The sequence below is a fragment of the Sphaeramia orbicularis genome, chromosome 2 (genome assembly GCF_902148855.1).
Source record: "Sphaeramia orbicularis chromosome 2, fSphaOr1.1, whole genome shotgun sequence".
In the NCBI taxonomy this organism is placed as follows: Eukaryota; Metazoa; Chordata; class Actinopteri; order Kurtiformes; family Apogonidae; genus Sphaeramia; species Sphaeramia orbicularis.
In genome coordinates, this window is record NC_043958.1 from 20,346,424 (window position 1) to 20,366,964 (window position 20,541).

Sequence of the window (20,541 nt, forward strand, 5' to 3'; positions counted from 1 at the left end):
AAAAATGATGCCTATACTTACAATGGGCCATATTTTGATGGTTGCTAACACTAAAATTGTTACAGATATCATTATAATTTCTACTGAGCACTGATAGGAAGTCATGTATGGACTTTCATTTGGGTCTATGACATTTGACCTTGAGTGACCTTGAAGAGTCAAACACAAGGTCACTAATATCTTGATTTCAACTATTTTCTTCTCCAAAACTACTGGTCCGATTCATAAAGAAAAAAAAAAAAGTTGTTTTCATGGAAAAGTGTCTACAAAGTATGTTTACAGTTTTGAGATATTTAGATTTTTGAATTTTTTTTTTAAAAATTTTGAAAAAAAAAAAAAATGGGTGCCTATACTTACAATGGGCCATATTTAATGACTTTTAACACCTAAATGGTTACATATCTCAATATAGTTACTATTAAGCACTGATAGGAAGTCATATATAGACTTTCATTTGGGGCCTGTGACATTTGACCTTGAGTAACCTTGAATGGTCAAAGTCAAAGTCAGTAATGTCTAGATATCAACAACCTTCAAAACTACTGGTCGGATTCATTTTGAACAATGTTATGTAGCTTTCATGGAAAAATGTCTACAAAGTATGTTTGCAGTTTTGAGATATTTAGATTTTTGAATTTTTGAAAAAAAAAAAAAACAAAAAAAAAAAAACGTGCCAATACTTACAATAGGCCATATTTTGACGGCTTTTAACACCTAAATCAGGGGTGTCAAACTCATTTTAGTTCAGGGGCCACATTAAGCCAAATTTGATCTGAAGGGGGCCGGACCAGTGAAATAATAACATAATAATATATAAATAATGTCAACTCCAAGTTTTCTTCAATGTTTTAGAGCGAAAAAAGTAAAATTATGCGATGACAGTGTTTACATCTGCCAACTATCCTTTAAAACAATGTGAATAACATGAACAAACTGAAATTCTTAAGAAAACTAAGTGCAATTTCAACAATATTATGTCTCAGTTTATCATTTACACGTCATTTATAACTTACAGATCACAGTGGATCAACAAACACACAAAACATTTAATAAAGAGGCAGAATATTGTTAAAATTACACTTCAGATATTTCAAATTTTTTTCATATTTGTTCAGGTTATTCATGTTTTTTTGTGAAATGATTGTTTGTTTTAGTGTAAATACAGTAAAATGACATAAAAATGTTTACATTTAGAAGGGAAACATTTGGAGTTGTGAGTATTTATAGGTTATTATGATAGTATTTTACTGATACGATACACTTGAGATTAAATTGGTGTGTATGTGGAACCTGAACTAAAATGATTAATATCTTCAGTGCGATTTTTACATTTCACAAATTAATCCCATGGGCCGGACTGGACCCTTTGGCGGGCCGGATTTGGCCCCCGGGCCGCATGTTTGACACCTGTGACATAGTGGATTACATACTGTACTAATGATGTTAAAAACAACCGCCGATAATGAAACTAAGGCTGAAAACTACCATACAGTATGTAGCTTTTGTAAAAAATTACACTGATTTTCACAAGAGAAATCAGAAAGTATTTTTACATGTACCTTCAACCTGGGTTCTCAGCTTGAGAAACAACCAGAACACTGATTATGTGTTTGTCACAGCCTTTATTCAGACAGGTACACTGTAAATGGGAGGTAAAATGGGCAAAACACATTCATTAAAAATGAAAGAGCCTATATAGTATATAACCCCAAGTTCAACCAGTGGGGAAACATCTTAGACTTCCATTTGAACTGAAGAACGGAGGTAGTAATAATAGTGCATGATGGAAGGCTGAGTGGCTGAAAGTGTTGAACAAATCTTTTAAAATGACATCATTCGTTTTCACCGGAAACTTCATCTTTTCCAGACTCAGTCTCAATCAGAAACACTTAGATTTAGTGAGTCCGATTGCTTTCAGGGTTTATTTCCAGAATAAAATGTGTGTGTTGAAGCTTTTATTTAAACAGTTCCAGATAAAATAACATTAAATTAAACTCCTATGACTACGGTGGAACCACATCAGACCCCTGGAACAGGCCGTCATCTTGTGTTCAGATGTTCGATTACAGATGAGCTGCGAAAGATTGAGGAAATTCTTGGAAAAACAACTCTCAGTGTGTCTGACACAGTGATGGAAACAGGTTTTTTTTGGCGTTTTGACACTAGTTTTCCTTCTGACTGGACTGGATTTGAATCTCTCTGGTATATGATGCTCCCTGAACATGAATCTTTACACAAACATCAGAGTAATGAATAAAATCTGTCTATTGATAACACTGGGTTACACAAAAATGTTTTTTGTAAGTTGTCTAGGTTTTTTCAACTTAATTAGGACCATTTTGCACTGCTAAATCCAAAAATGACATCTGTTTTTTCTCAATCAGGTCAGTTTTTTTTTTTTCAAATTTTATTTTGAAAAATTTGATCTTCTCACAAAATTGATTACATTTTTGTGACTTTATCATTGATTTTTTTTTTATATAGTTCTCACCTAAAATAGGTTTTAAGAGAAAAAAAATCATTTTCTAACAGGATTCCTGTTAGGTACAATGGTGTATTCACCGCAGATGTAGCAGAATACGTCAGGCTTATTTTTGCAACATCTTCTAGTCGAAGCCATTTCATTCACCTGTAATATTAAAAAAAAAAAAACATTAATCATAAATTGGCAAAAGTAAAATCTTCAGAACTGGTTTATTGCAAGAAATATGAAAGAATTTTGTATCATATGATGTGAAAATGCTCATAAATGTAAGCAAAAATGTTAAAAAGCCAATATGTAGCATAGTTCAGAAAGTTGACCTGATTGAGCAAAATTAATGTGATTTTTGGATTCAGCACACCAAAATGATCCTAAATCAGCTCAAAAAACTTCAACAATAAATTTGTTGTTGACCAGTGTAATGAATAACTTGTGGTCTCAGAGAACTAATGTTCAGTTGCTGATCTTAATTCAGGCTCAAAAACTGAATCAAATCCTTCTCCTGCTACTTGTCCAGGTGATGTGGATCAATCAGGTCAAAAATAAAGGCGAAGTCCCACCCCCGGTTGGGACCTCATATTGGAAAAGCAATACATTACAATCAATAAAGAGAAAAAAATAATTATTTGATCTATGCTTATATCGGCTAATATTTACTTAGCGGGTCAAATGAGTGGCCATTTTTGTCAAAAAAAAGTTGTAAGAAATGCCTAGAACTGTGTTGAAATAATGCTAATCCATTTGTGCACAGACTACTGACATTATTTGACAGTGGAAGCTATATTTTCAGAAATATTGGATTTTGAATAGCACGTGTATGTGAAATTTTTTTTTTCTGGTGGACGGACGTGACATTACCCATGATGCTCTGGTCAGTACCAGTACTTTATTAGTAATAAACTTATAGACTTACTATTGCTAATTCTCCTCTTATTCATAAATGTTAGTATTGTGGATCTAAAACAATAACAGCTGACACAAAAACACAAAATGTGGCAGTGGACGGATGTGACATGGTTGTTACAGATCCCATCATACTGATGCTCGGCAGCCATGTCACCGTTTACACAAATGATCCCTGTGCAAAAACTAGGATCAGAATTATTTATTGTATAGTTTATCATCATACTAAAGAGGAAATAACAATATAGAATTGTTATTTCTTTATAAAAATGCTTATTATTTGAAAACTGTTGATTTAAAAAGTGACATTCTTAATGTACAGTATGTATTGGCGTAACATAAGCAGGATGGATCAGCACCACACTCCATATTGCAACCTGTAAAAATAAAACGTGATATGTAGGATAGAATCGTGTAAGAAAAACTAGGGAATCTAAAAGAATAGAATATTTGTTTTTCAGGTAAATTCAGTTCAAATATAACTTGGCCATTTGTGACATGAAAATATAGCATTAATTGTGATGAAATTGGACATTTTTGAGCTGAAAACATAGTTACAACAGAACTGAAATCTTAGAAATTTGCATAACTTGCATTTACCAACAAAAAGTTCCTTTGGGGATTCACTTATATTGATTTCTGATGCACAAAAACAGAAATAAATAAGACCTCTAAGCAAATTTTAGCCGATATGTTTTTCAGTGCAAAAGATTATTTATGTATTGTCAGTTTGATACTTTAACAATTTCACGACAAACCATGACTTTCTTGACTCTATTCTAAATTGCTGAAGACGTCTCTACAGCTTCAACATGACCATACTAGTAGTGGTTTTCACCTTTTTAATACTTTTTCACCGCCGTCCTGAAGAACAAGGTGACATATTGTATGTGAGCTTCAATCCAGTCCACAGGTTGCTTCACCACCAATATACCAGTATAATTAGATTTTACTTGGACAAACATCAGTGTAAATGGCAGCTTAATTCAACAGGGACTGAAGTAGCTGGAGTTCACCTTTATATTATAATTAATTTGTTTCACCTCGAATCTTCACCTCGATTTCTCACCGCCACTTGCATCTCTGGTGGGAGGGACCAAATGAGACATGCTCATCTTTTAGTTGTCACTGTAAATAAACGATTAATTATAACCTGTGAAACTGACGCAACACCTGCATGTTATTTTGTCAGATAACCACTCGTGTAAACTTAAAATTAATTTAATTCAATGAACAATGAGGCTTATTTAGATGCAACAAATAAGTATGATCACCCAGTTTAACATGTTAAAAAATAGGACCAAAGTCCTTATAGCGCATTAGCATATTCTAAAAAGAATCAATAACAAGCTGAATTTGTGAGGTTGCCAGGTGCTGCCGCTATGTTAGAGTCCTGTCAAATTAACCATCAAAATATGGACCACTATAAGACAAGGTGCATTTTTAATATTATTTTTTTTTCAAAAATTCCAAAATATAAATCTCTTAAAAATGCGAACACACTTTGTAGACTTTTTTCCATGGAAGCTAAATAAAAAAAAAAATTAAAATGAATCCGGCCAGTAGTTTTGGAGAAGACTGCTGAAATCTGGACATCGGTAACCTTGAATTTGACCATTCAAGGTCACTCAAGGTCAAAGGTCATGGACCTAAATAAAAGTCCATATATGACTTCCTATCAGTGCTCACTATTAACTATATTGATATCTGTAACCATTTACATGTTATAAATCATCAAAATATGGACCATTATAAGTAAAGGCATATTTTTTATATTTCAAAAATTTGTCAAAAAAAAAAAAACAACTACATTTCTTAAAATTGTAAACAATTACTAGATATGGTCTGAAGGAAACTATATATGTAATTTGAATCGTGTCTGACCAGTAGTTTCAGAGAAGAAGATGTTTGAAATCGAGACATTGGTGACCTTATATATGACCATTCAAGGTCACTCAAGGTCAAAGGTCATGGACCTAAATAAAAGTCTATATATGACTTCCTATCAGTGCTCACTATTAACTATATTGATATTCCTAACCTTTAACATGTTTTAAACCATCAAAATATGGACCATTATAAGTAAAGGCACATTTTTTATATTTCAAAAATTTGTCAAAAATTATTTAAAAAAAACAAACTAACTTAATTTCTTAAAATTGTGAGGAACCTTTGTGGACATTGTCCCAAGGAAGCTACATATAAAATTTGAAATGTGTCCAACCAATAGTTTCAGAAAAGATTAATGAAATCTAGACATTGGTGACCTTGTATATGACCCTTCAAGGTCACTCAAGGTCAAAGGTCATGGACCCAAATAAAAGTCCGTATATGACTTCCTATCAGTGATCAACAATAACTATATTGATATCTCTAATCATTTCCATGTTATAAACCATTAAACTATGGACCACATTGAGTACAGGAAAATGTTTAATATATATAAAATATGGTCAAAATTTCAAAAATCTAAATTTCTTAAAACTGTGAACAATTTCTAGACATTGTCCGAAGGAAGCTATATATGTAATTTGAAATGTGTCTGACCAGTAATTTCAGGGAAGATGTTTGAAATCTAGACATTGGTGACCTTGTATAAGACCATTCAAGGTCACTCAAGGTCAAAGGTCATGGACCTAAATAAAAGTCCATATATGACTTCCTATCAGTGCTCACTATTAAATATACTGATATCTGTAACCATTAACATGTTTTAAACCATCAAAATATAGACCATCATAAGTAAAGGCACATTTTTTATATTTCAAAAATTTGTCAAAAACAAAAAAAAAAAAAAAAAAAAAAATTTCTTAAAATTCTGAGGAACCTTAGTAGACATTGTCCCAAGGAAGCTACATATAAAATTTGAAATGTGTCCGACTAATAGTTTCAGAGAAGACTGATGAAATCTAGACATTGGTGGCCTTGAATTTGACCCTTCAAGGTCACTCAAGGTCAAAGGTCATGAACCCAAATAAAAGTCCATATATGACTTCCTATCAGTGCTCACTATTAACTATATTGATATCTGTAACCATTTACATGTTATAAATCATCAAAATATGGACCATTATAAGTAAAGGCACATTTTTTTATATTTCAAAAAATTGTCAAAAATTTGAAAAAAAAAACCAAAAAACTACATTTCTTGAAATTGTGAGAAGCCTTAGTAGACATTGTCCCAAGGAAGCTGCATATAAAATTTGAAATTTTTCCGATCAATAATTTCAGAGAAGATTGTTGAAATCTTGACATTGCTGACCTTAAATTCAATCCTTCAAGGTCAAAGGTCATAAACCCAAATGAAATATATGAAAGATGAAATATATGACTTCCTATCAGTGATCAATAGTACTATATTGTTATCTCTAATCATTTCCATGTTATAAACCATTAAAATATGGACCATAATAAGTAAAGGCAATGTTTTTATGTTAAAAAAAAAAAAAGGCCAAAGTCAACATTTCTGAAAATTGTGAACAAACTTTGTCTAAAACCACCTCCTCTATTTCCTCGATGTGTACTTTAAAGAACTGACACATCCTCAAAGACGATGTGCCAAGATCAATTTCTGGATCACAAGCGAGGAGCAAGACGGCGAAAAATATGGAAATGAGAAGAGTCTTATGTATACAATTGTTAGAGGATAATGATAATGAAGCAGAAGTTGGACGTTATCAAAGGTACTGTGTAAATGCTGCACCTTAACAACAAAACACAAAGGAACACACATCCTTTTATGAAGCTTAAAATGAAACGGTACAAGGACAAACATCTGTCAAATATTACCGCAACTGAGTAATGTCTTTAAGCCAAAGGGCGAACGTCATCCAGAAAATACAGAACACAGACTTCTGTTACACTTCCAAGGATAAAAGTACAAACTTAATATCAATCAAATGTGACAAATGCAGTCGATAACGCGACTCTCCACCCTTCAAAGATACTGTTTTTTTTTTTTTCCCTTAGAACTTTTATGCAGCAGAGATGCAATTAACCTGTGTGAACTTTGCGCGGTCGCATATATCGTACATATAGTCACGTACACATTGCAGTGTTATTTACAGATGTGTAAATCTTCAAACACATCTTTTCTGAAAAACAACAACAAAACAACACATTTCTATCGTACCGTACCTATTAAACCTTAATATGTCTATTCTCATAACTATGAAAACACTTAACCATGTAAAGTTGCTGAACATTTCTAAGTATATATTCAGATTAGCTGTTCTTTGACACTTTAAATCAACTGTGTGGGCAACTTGCTGCAGCGAACCTTAACTGATATATAAAGAAAACACTTTGATTTTTCTGCTTTAACTCATATTTACAAGCTTAACTCTTTGAAACTTCACGTGTCATCGCTGACACACCCTGCGCATATGCAGTTTGGATGGTTGTAACTCAGTGTTTTTCAACCTTGGGGTCGGAAATTTCTAGTAATTGATAAAAAACAAAACAAAAAAAAAAAAAAAAAAAACTTACTAATACAAAAAATATATGGTGAGTTGAGAGAGACAATCCCAAACTATAAAAGACATGACAAACTCTGAAGCTGAAACTGAAGCACTGTGGTTCTGTTTATCTGTTAAATGTTCATTGTGGTCGGTTTCAGATGCTGCAGCTCTTTCATAATTCATAGTTTGAGTTATTGTTTGTTCAGTATTAACCCTCTAGTATCTGGGTGTGCTTTTTAGGCACACTTTGCACTTTGTGTTAAAAAAACTTCATATTATTTTTCACAATTTAAATAAGGTTAGAATTCAAAAGTTGTTCATTTTTGCATGATCTTTAAAATTCTGACCACCTACTAAAATTTGCACATTGTAAACAAAAGAAAATTACAAGACTAGCATCTGTCTCCCAAGTGTGCCTAAAACGCACTATTTCTTCCATTATAACCACTGTTTTTGATCTGAAAGCCATTAAAGCATAAATCCTGCTTTTACTGATATCTGGGCTTCATTCGAGAGGTTAGGGTCTAAATTAATTTATTAATGTTGTTAATGTTGCTGTTAATCATTGACATATGCCAGGCTGCAAAAATCAAATAATATGTAATTCAATTTTTATGTAGCATTTAAAAAAAAACAAAACAAAACATATTTTGTGTTTTTTGCATCAAAAAATGTAGTGACATCATGATGAAAAGAGATTGTTTAAAGGGTTAAAAAAAATGTAAAATGAATGATTATTTGATATGTATGATTAGGGCTGACCTTGATTTACAAAAATAAAATCAAATTAGAGCAGAAAAATAAATCAATATATAATATGTAATAGTTTGATTTATAGGTGTGCCTTCTTGACACACTTGGTGACAGATGCTAGTATTTTTGAACATTTGACCAAGTGCCAAAAATAATAATAATGCAAATTAACCAATGTTGGAGTTAATCATTGACATATGCCAGGATGAAAAAATCAAATAATATGTGATCCTTTTTTTTATGTAGTATATTGAAAAAAATATTTTTTGTGTGTTTTTTTGCATCCGAAAAAAAAAAAAAAGGTTTGTTTACATTACAAACACAGCATTTAAAGGGTTAAAAAATGTGACAATTATTGAGTATTTGATATTTTTTATTTACAGCTCAAGTTGATGAAATAGAAAAAAAAGTAAAAGAATTAAAAACAAAGTGTATGAAAAAAATTTTTTGACATTATTTCACAGTGTGCCAAAAAGGCACACTTGGTGCTTAGTAAGGGCATTGCTGGACGGGATACCGGAGGGTTGATTGTCAGTCTTGTAAATCCAAGCTGGACTGACTGTACATATCCTGACTAAGGAAAATAAAATTCTCACTTTGTGCAGTAATCTACACCTGGCTTTACTGCCTCCGTCTATAATAATATATATTATATAGACTAAATGTTGTCTAAAGTTAACATTTATTTGTAACATAGTGTAGAAAACTATTACATGATCAAAAACAAATTAATTTTAGCAAAACAAAACAAAACAAAAAAAAAGGCTCTGTTTTGAATGTCTTTTTGTTTGTAGTGTATATTAGAATGTGAGAAAACATCAAATTAGCAACATTTAATGTCTTTATTTCATAGTTTTCACACAGTATATCAGTAAATACATACACTGAACACAAATATAAACGCACCACTTTTGTTTTTGCTCCCATTTTTCATGAGCTGAACTCAAAGATCTAAAACGTTTTCTATGAACACAAAAGGCCTATTTCTCTCAAATATTGTTCATAAATTTGTCTAAATCTGTGTTAGTGAGCATTTCTCCTTTGTCCTTTGCTGAGATAATCCATCCACCTCACAGGTGTGGCATATCAAGATGCTGATTAGACTGCATGATTATTGCACAGGTGTGACTTAGGCTGGCCACAATAAAAGGCCACTCTAAAATGTGCAGTTTTACTGTATTGGGTGGTCCAGGGGGGTCAGAAAACCAGTCAGTATTTGGTGTGACCACCATTTTCCTCGCACAGTCTTCTTCATGAATTCTCTGAAACAGCTTTGGAGATGGTTTATGGTAGAGAAATGAACATTCAATTCACAGGCAAAAGCTCTGGTGGAGATTCCTGAAGTCAGGATGCCAATTTCATATTCCCTCAAAACTTGTGACATCTGTGGTATTGTGCTGTGTGATAAAACTGCACATTTTGGAGTGGCCTTTTATTGTGGCCAGCCTAAGTCACACCTGTGCAAAAATCATGCTGTCTAATCAGCATCTTGATCTGCCACACCTGTGAGGTGGATGGATTACCTCAGCAAAGAAGAAGTGTTCACTAACACAAATTTAGACAGATTTGTGAACAATATTTGAGAGAAATAAACCTTGTGTGTACACAGAAAAAGTTTTAGATCTTTGAGTTCAGCTCATGAAAAATGGGAGCAAAAACATAAGTGGGGCGTTTATATTTTTGTTCAGTGTATTTCGTTGCTTTAAAAATTAAACGCACATTTTTGCAACTCCATGAAAAATAGCTTCATTAAAAAAATAATAATAATAATAATCTCATTGTTTTTTAAATGCCTAAAAAGGAATAAAGGAAAAAAAATCTTGATTAACATTCTCATAATTCGTGCATGAAACGGTTAATAAGCTGACACCCGGCAAGTGTGGCGGCTAAAAATAACAAAGTTCAACCACCGCTAAGGAAGTCAAACAGGAGCTCAGTCTGCACGGTGAGTAGGCAAGCTACTAACGTTAGCGGGCCGCCGCTGTGTCAAACGTGGAAATCTCTCACCTGCCTTTACTCTGGCCTGACAGACCGGCAGGAGGCCATCCACACTGTCCTTCCAATTCACCTGCTGTCTGTTACAGTGGCAGTATCAGTCCACAGAATCAATCACAGCACGGCTCAGTGGAGCTCACCCACACAAGCTAAACCCGAGACGGCGCCGTTTACGCTTCAGTCACATTCAGGTGCGATCATTTCCAATTACGCTTTAATAAGATGTTTCCATTCCATGCACTAGGTTTCTACACCCATATGTAAGATACAATACAAAGGATAGAATCATTAAAGAGGGTTTGGTGCCTACCGTCTTATGTTATCTCAGTGTTTTCCAACCACGTTAGTGTGCTGTGGAAAAATTATCCAACTCCACCTGATTGGTCCTGTAAGCGGTATATATATAGCGGTATATAGATAAATACGACTGCGTGTACCAATGATTCACTCTACAACAATGGTCTCCTGTTAGCCTTTGCAAAATAAAAGTGAAAGTGAGCCAACCCCGATGCGGTGTGTTCTGTTGATGAAGCCCCCCCTCACTAGTGAACCCTGGGTGTTGGGTTGTATGTATATGGGATATGCCTCCCATACTATTACACTGGTCAACAACAAATTTACTGTTTAAGTTTTTTGAGTTGATTTAGGATAATTTTGGTGTGCTGAATCCAAAAATCACATTAATTTTGCTCAATCAGGTCAACTTTCTGAACTATGCTACATATTGGCTTACATTTCTGGGCATTTTCACATCATATGATACAAAATTCTTTCATATTTCTTGCACTAAATGAGTTCTGAAGATTTTACTTTTGCCAATTTATGATTAATGTTTTTTTTTAAATATTACAGGTGAATGAAATGGCTTCGACTAGAAGATCTTGTAAAAATAAGCCTGACATATTCTGCTACATCTGCGGTGAATACATAATAAATAAAAAAAATAAATAAATACATCCTGTTAGAATTTTTTTTTTCTTTTTTCTCTTCAAACCTATTTTGGGTGAGAACTATATAAAAAAAAATCAACTGATAAAGTCACAAAAAATTTTATCAATTTTGTGAGAAGATCAATTTTTTCAAAATCAAATTAGCGAAAAAAAACCCTGATCTGATTGAGAAAAACAAATAAATGAATAACCTGAAAAACTAAAGAAAAATAAGTGCAATTTTAACAATATTATAATTATAACAATATTATCAGATCCACAGAGGCATAAAACATTTAGTAAAAGGGAGAATATTGTTAAAATTCTACTTAATTTTCTTTAAACATTTCAGGTTATTCACATTTTATTGTTAAATGATAGATATTTTTATAATTTCATATAATTTTTTTGCACGAAAACAAAGAGAAACATTTGGAGTTGTCATTATTTATAGTCATAATGTAATATTATGTTTTTCACATTAACCCAAGAAGAAAATTTGGAGTCCTTATTTACACTGGTCAACAACAAATTTATTGTTTAAGTTTTTTGAGCTGATTTAGGATAATTTTGGTGTGCTGAATCCAAAAATCACATTAATTTTGCTCAATCAGGTCAACTTTCTGAACTATGCTACATATTGGCTTTTTAACATTTTTGCTTACATTTATGGGCATTTTCACATCATATGATACAAAATTCTTTCATATTTCTTGCAGTAAACGAGTTCTGAAGATTTTACTTTTGCCAATTTATGATTATTGTTTTTTTTTTTTTAATATTACAGGTGAATGAAATGGCTTTGACTAGAAGATGTTGCAAAAATAAACCTGACGTATTCTGCTACATCTGCGGTGAATACATAATAATTAATAAATACATCCTGTGAGAAAATGATTGTTTTTTTCTCTTAAAACCTATTTTGGGTGAGAACTACATAACAAAAATCAACTGATAAAGTCACAAAAATGTAATAAATTTTGTGAGAAGATCAAATTTTTCAAAATCAAATTAGCAAAAAAAAAAAACCTGACCGGATTGAGAAAAACAGATGTCATTTTTGGATTCAGCGGCGCAAAATGGTCCTAATTCAGTTGAAAAAACCTAGACAACTTGCAAAAAAGTTTGCACCCCCCAAAAAAAGAGACTCAAAACTGTTGAGGAAGATTCGTGTACATCTTTCTTCAATTCCTGCAAGAATATCAGCTTTGTGTTCAACTAAACAGACCCAGGTTTCACACTGAGTAAGTACACTGAGACTAGATTTACATTATATTTCAATAAATATATTTTTTGGGACAATTTTTTTTATGACTTTTCAAATCTAAAATATGTGCCGTGGCTCAAAAAGGTTGGGAAACACTGTGTTATGTAACTGAGTCAATAGTCAACAATCAATGATATCAATCAGGGATGTCTAACGTGTGGCTCGCGGGCCAAAACCGGCCTGCCGAAGTGTCCACTGAATTTGTAAACTGCTAAAATTACACTGAAGATATTAACACTGAAAGGTGTTGAATTTGTTTTAGTTCAGGTTCCACATAAAGACCACTGTGATTGCCAGTAAAATAATAGTAATCTATAAATGGGTGCTTCTATGAAACTGGGTATGTTTTGGTACCTGGCATCCAATAATAAAAGAGAAATTTAGACATATTTCCCCCCAGGATGTACCTAATGATGACCTCAGATAAATGCAAAAAAAAAACAAAAAACCCTTACTCTGAGCCATCACAAAATTAATGAATTTTTAATGAAATATTGGGACCAAAAATATGACCAAAACTGGGACATGAACAACTACCAAGGTGTCAGTGCATTTTATTTTGAAAACATCTCTTGAAATGTTCGTATATAGCGCTATAAATAAAGACAGTGTTAAATTTGATGATCCTAGTGTTTTTTTCTTATCCAGACATGCAGGTTTTTTCATGAACCTCACTCTCATTCAAGGTTTGGTATGTAACCCATCGTGTCCACTTGTGTTACATGCAGAACCTGGCCAGTTAAACACATATAAATCACGAGTGATTTTGCAACAGAGGTCATTTTTGTGAAACACTCTGCCTTGCATAATTAGTTCAATTCCCAAAATGTACTTGTGAGAGAATTAAGAGATATAAAAAACAAAAAACAAAAACAGTAGCACGTAATTTTCGTGTCCTTTTGACCGTTACATGCAGATTTTTGTATTAAATATAATGTAAAATAATATAAAACTGTGTTTTATCTGAAAAAGAGTTTCTCTTTTATCTCAGTAAATATTTATTTTCAAAATAAACCAAAAGTGCTTCCAAACTTGCTTCATAACATTAGTCTACATCTGGTTGGAATTTTTACCCCCCATGTCCTTTTTTTAGGGACCAGTTTCATCGAAGCACTCAAATAGGGATGCACGATAATTGTTTTATACAACTGATACCGATAACTTCCTGCTTCTCGTAACCGATACTGATAACAAACAATAGCTCCCATTCTTCAAATTCTTTTATTATACTACTAAACTAAAGGCTTCTACAAAACCAAAAGCCTATGGCCGCTGGAAATGGACAATAGACCAAGGGTTTTCAGTTACTTTCTATTTATTTCATGATGATCGACCACTGTTTTCAGACATGAAGCTACTGTGCCACTAGCTAATGTGTCCCTATGGAGAGGAAAATGCTTAATGTGGATAGCATCCATAAAATTGGGGTTGTCATTGTGATTTTTGCAAAGGTGACTACAGATGTCCGCACAAACTTTTGGTGATGATTCATCACTGTTCGGGGGGAGGATTAAGCTATGTTAAAGGTTTTTTTTTTTTTTTTTCGTTAAGTGTTTTCGATGTCCCTCTTCTTCTGCTGCTGCCGGACCAAAACAGCGACCATAATCACTTGATCTTCCTCTCGGTCTTGCAGCTGTAGCAGCGAGTAAGTAACTGAAAACCTTTTTACTGATAATGGACTGATCCAGACCTCTACTTCGTCTTGGTTTTTATGGCGGTTGACATGGCAACAACATGCACTGTGTACAGGTGAAATGTGTGAAATCAAAGCAATTTCAATTTGTTATTATGGGCTCAATTTATCAGAGGAAACTTTAACCAATCAATCAATCAATCAAATGTTATTTATATAGCACCAAATCATAACAAAAGTTATCTCATGACACTTTACATATAGAGCTGGTAAAAGAAGACTCTCTTTAATTATCAGAATTGTCTGAATGACATTTTTTTTCAATATCAGACTGATAATTATTTGTGCTGATAGTTATTCTGCACTCCTATCAATAACACTGAGTTACAAAAAAAAATGTTTTTTGCAAGTTGTCTAGGTTTTTTCAACTGAATTAGGATCATTTTGCACCGCTGAATCCAAAAATGACATCTGTTTTTCTCAATCAGGTCAGGTTTTTTTTCTTTTTTTTTGCTAATTTGATTTTGAAAAATTTGATCTTCTCACAAAATTGATTACATTTTTGTGATTTTATCAGTTGATTTTTTATATAGTTCTCACCCAAAATAGGTTTTAAGAGAAAAAAAATCATTTGATTACTTGATTCCTGTTAGGTACAATGGTGTATTCACCGCAGATGTAGCAGAATACGTCAGGCTTATTTTTGCAAGATCTTCTAGTCGAAGCCATTTCATTCACCTGTAATATTAAAAAAAAAAAAACATTAATCATAAATTGGCAAAAGTAAAATCTTCAGAACTGGTTTATTGCAAGAAATATGAAAGAATTTTGTATCATATGATGTGAAAATGCCCATAAATGTAAGCAAAAATATTAAAAAGCCAATACGTAGCATAGTTCAGAAAGTTGACCTGATTGAGCAAAATTAACGCGATTTTTGGATTCAGCACACCAAAATTATCCTAAATCAGCTCAAAAAACTTACACAATAAATTTGTTGTTGACCAGTTCCGATAAGGACTCCAAATTTTTTTCTTGGGTTAATGTGAAAAACATAATATTACAATACTATGACTATAAATAAGGACAACTCCAAATATTTCTCTTTGTTTTAGTGCAAAAAGAAATTATATGAAATTATAAAAATATCTATCCTTTCACAATAAAATGTGAATAACCTGAAATGTTTAGAGAAAATTAAGTAGAATTTTAACAATATTCTCCCTTTTACTAAATGTTTTATGCCTCTGTGGATCGGATAATATTGTTATAATTAGAAAATTGTTAAAATTGCACTATTTTTCTTCAGTTTTTTCAGGTTATTCACCACTTTTTTGATTGGATAGTTTGTAAATATAAATATTTTCACAAATTAACATTCTTTTTTTCGCACTAAAACAAAGAAAAATCAAAAGTTGTTATTACTTATAGATTATTATGCTATTATTTTACAGTGATACTGGTTCATCAAAGTCGTTTCCGCTACTCTTAATTTTACAGCGCCAATTCCCAAGAAGTTAAGATGTTGTGGAAACTTTTTCTAATGCACCCCCGTACAATCAATCTTCCTTTAGTCCAGAAGATACAGTGCATGTTTTTCCACAAAAAAAAAAGAACTTCAAATTTTGGATTTTTCTGACCACATTTTTCAACTTTGCCTCAGTCCATTTTAAAATGACCTTTGTTCTAGATGTAGTAGCATTCCTGAATCATGTTCACACAAGGCTGATAGAGTTTTAACTTGCACTTGTGGATGTCACGGCGAATTATGTTCACAGACGTTGATTCCGGGAAGTGTTCCTGAGCCCGTGCAGTGATTTCCATTACAGAATCATGCAAATCTTCCTCAGGGCCTTAACATCACGAGCATATCGATGTTCAGCCTTGTCCCTTGTACATAGCGATTTCTCTAGATTCTCAAATTATCTTAATTACGTGATGTACTGTGAGGAGATATTCTTCACAATTATACACTGAAAAGCATTATTTTGAAATAATTCCACAATTTACAGATAGTTTTTTAGATGCTGCTTCTCTAATAATTTATACCCAGTAACATTATTGACCTGTTCACCCGTTGATCTTAACTTACAACCTTTTTTCTACTCCTTTCTCAACTTTTCAGGGGCTTTTTACGTTCATCAAACTCAAATGATGTTACTCTTAACCCCTAAAGACACAAACATCCACTGGCGACCAAAATCATTCACTGATATAAAATGTTAAATACCTGTTGATAAACTAATCCTATCAATATCAATACATGTAAATAATTGGTGTAAAATACAGTTTGTCATCTTTTCATGGTCATCACATATGACCCATTCGGATGTTCAGAGTCTCCGTAGTTACCGTGGAAACACCATCATCTTCTACAACATGAATTTACAAGTAAAAACCCATGGAGACACTGGATGGAGACACTGGGTTTATGTTCAGTTAACAATATATTTTGCAGAAAAAACAATATTTGTCTTTAATTTTCTGTTTTGGATATAATAATCCTCAAATTTAATCTGAGCTTTAATGCACATCTACATAATCAGTACATTAAATATAGGAAAACACCTGATTTTCACATGCATTGTTTGTGGACGCTTATGCACCATCCCATACACTGACATTCATACCATTACTGTAACTTTGCTGTTCTTGATAAACCTGATCTAGAGTAACATGTTTAAGTGTAAATCAAGTGCTTGTTATTGTTATAAGTCTGTAATTAACAGTTTGTTTGTTTTTTAAAGTTGTCATTTGTTGTTGTTTTTTTTTCCATGTAGAAATGATAAGTTACTACTCAAAAATCACCAAATTCACCCAAAAATTACCCTAAAACCAACTAAAAATGACTCAAAAACCACCTATAAATCACCCAAAAATGACCCCAAAAACAACTAAAAATTACCCAAAAACCACCTATAAATCACCCCAAAATGACCCCAAAACCACCTGAAAATTAGTAAAAAAAAAAAACCTAAAAACCACTTAAAAACCACCCAAAAATTACCCAAAAAACTCCTAAAAACCACATAAATACCACCTAAAAATCATGCAATAAACCATCTAAAAATTACCCAAAAACCACCTAAAAATCATACCAAAATGACCCCAAAACCACCTAAAAATTACTCAAAAAACACCTAAAAATCATGTAAACATCACCTAAAAATCACCCAAAAATTACCCAAAAACCACCTAAAAATCACTCCAAAATGACCCCAAAACCACCTAAAAATTACTCAAAAAACACCCAAAAACCACCCAAAAATTACCCAAAAAAACACCTAAAAACCACGTTACCACCTAAAAATCACCCAAAAATTACCCAAAAACCACCTAAAAATCAATCCAAAATGACCCCAAAACCACCTAAAAATTAGTCAAAAAACACCTAAAAACCACTTTAAAACCACCCAAAAATTACCCAAAAAACACCTAAAAACCACGTAAACACCACCTAAAAATCATGCAATAAACCAGCTAAAAATCACCCAAAAATTACCCAAAAACCACCTAAAAATCACTCCAAAATGACCCCAAAACCACCTAAAAATTACTCAAAAAACACATAAAAACCGCTTAAAAACCACCCAAAAATTACCCAAAAAACACCTAAAAACCACGTAAACACCACCTAAAAATCACCCAAAAATTACTCCAAAAACACCTAAAAACCACTTAAAAACCACCCAAAAATTACCCAAAAACCACCTAAAAACCACGTAAACACCACCAAAAAATCAATCAAAAATGACCCCAAAACCACCTAAAAATTACTTAAAAAACACCTAAAAACCACATAAACACCACCTAAAAATCACCCAAAAATGACCCCAAAACCACCCAAAAATTACCCAAAAACCACCTAAAAATCACTCCAAAATGACCCCAAAACCACCTAAAAATTAGTCAGAAAACACCTAAAAACCACTTAAAAACCACCCAAAAATTACCCAAAAAACACCTAAAAACCACGTAAACACCACCTAAAAATCATGCAATAAACCCCCTAAAAATCACCCAAAAATTACCCAAAAACCACCTAAAAATCACTCCAAAATGACCCCAAAATCACCTAAAAATTACTCAAAAAACACCTAAAAACCACTTAAAAGCCACCCAAAAATTACCCAAAAACCACCCAAAAACCACCTAAAAACCACGTAAACACCACCTAAAAATCAATCAAAAATGACCCCAAAACCACCTAAAAATTACTTTAAAAACACCTAAAAACCACGTAAACACCACCTAAAAATCACCCAAAAATGACCCCAAAACCACCCAAAAATTACCCAAAAACCACCTAAAAATCACTCCAAAATGACCCCAAAACCACCTAAAAATTAGTCAAAAAACACCTAAAAACCACTTAAAAACCACCCAAAAATTACCCAAAAACACCTAAAAACCACGTAAACACCACCTAAAAATCATGCAATAAACCCCCTAAAAATCACCCAAACATTACCCAAAAACCACCTAAAAATCACTCCAAAATGACCCCAAAATCACCTAAAAATTAGTCAAAAAACACCTAAAAACCACTTAAAAGCCACCCAAAAATTACCCAAAAAACACCTAAAAACCACGTAAAGACCACCTAAAAATCATGCAATAAACCAGCTAAAAATCACCCAAAAATTACCCAAAAAACACTTTAAAATCACTCCAAAATGACCCCAAAACCACCTAAAAATTACTCAAAAAACACCTTTTTTGTTTTTTTGCATATTATCTCCATGAAGTGAGTACTGACTGGTATTAGCATGTTCAAATGTGAGAAAACGTCAGATTAGTAGCATTAAAAATGTCTGCTAAAGGTTCATACTGTCTTCCACATAGAATTGTTGTAGATAATTCATATATCAGACAAACGAGTAAAGCAGGTAAACAAACAACTACCCCTGTCTGACAAATGAATGACCTAGAATAAGCATTCAAAATGTTTTTATTTCATAGTTTTCACACGGTATATCAGTAAATACACGTTTCAATGCTTCAACAATGAAAAGCATGGTGTCCGGCTGAGTGGAGATTTTTGCAACTCCATGAAAAAAAGGTTCTTAAGAACATTTCTTTGGCATTTTTTTGTTTTTTTTTTTCATGCCTAAAGATGAATAAAAACACTCTAGAAAAAAAATCTTGATTAAGGTTCTCATAATTCATGCATGAAAGGGTTAATAATGTGCTTACAGTGTCATATTTTTCCCAGAACGATGACTATGAAGTCTAGTTTTATTGGTAATAATGTGGTTTATTGACCTCGAACTGTTGTTACTGGTGTCTTTTAAAGATATTTTGGGGCTTGTTATGTTCCAACGTGTTAGAAAACTGAAAACTCCCTCTGAATTGGTACAGTACTTCCCACTCATTTGCTAGTACTTACAAATAACATGACCTGACTGTAGCCTCAGGCACAGCATTTCTGTTTTTACATGAAATTCTTTGGCGTTTTCGCTTTAGCAGACCTACGCTTCAGGGGCGTTATGTTACTGGCTATTATCAGTGAGTTCACTTTGCGCAGGTGGTTACTATACAGGTGCTTTTGTTTTCTGACCTTTTTTCCATTGAGAGAAAACACAGTGAAATCCAGCCTCTCGAAACAAACAGCATGAGCCAACTACGCTTATGACGAGCAAATTATTTCATCGATATTTGTATCGGAGTGATACACCTGTGATGTTAAACCTGTTGTTTACAGATTCACTTTTGCTGGAGGTGCCTCGTGTTCCGTATTGTGCTCATGTTATTAACCCTCCGGTATCTGGGTGCACCTTTTAGGCACACTTTGCACTTCGTTTTAAAAAACTTCATATTATTTTTCACAATTTAACCCTTTCATGCACAGTGGTCACTCCAGTGGACAGTTATTCTACAGCTGTTCTCTTGTATATTCATGGATTTTGTTGTTTTACTTTCATATCAACCAACACAGTGGATACTTATGCACCATCCCATAATACACTGCAATTTATACCATGATTGTAACATTCCTGTTCTTGATAAAGCTGATCTCCAGCAACATATTTGAGTGTAAATCAATTGCTAATTGTTATTAGACTGTAATTAACAGTTGTTTTTTTTGTTTTTTTAAGTTGTTGTGTTTTGTTGTTTTT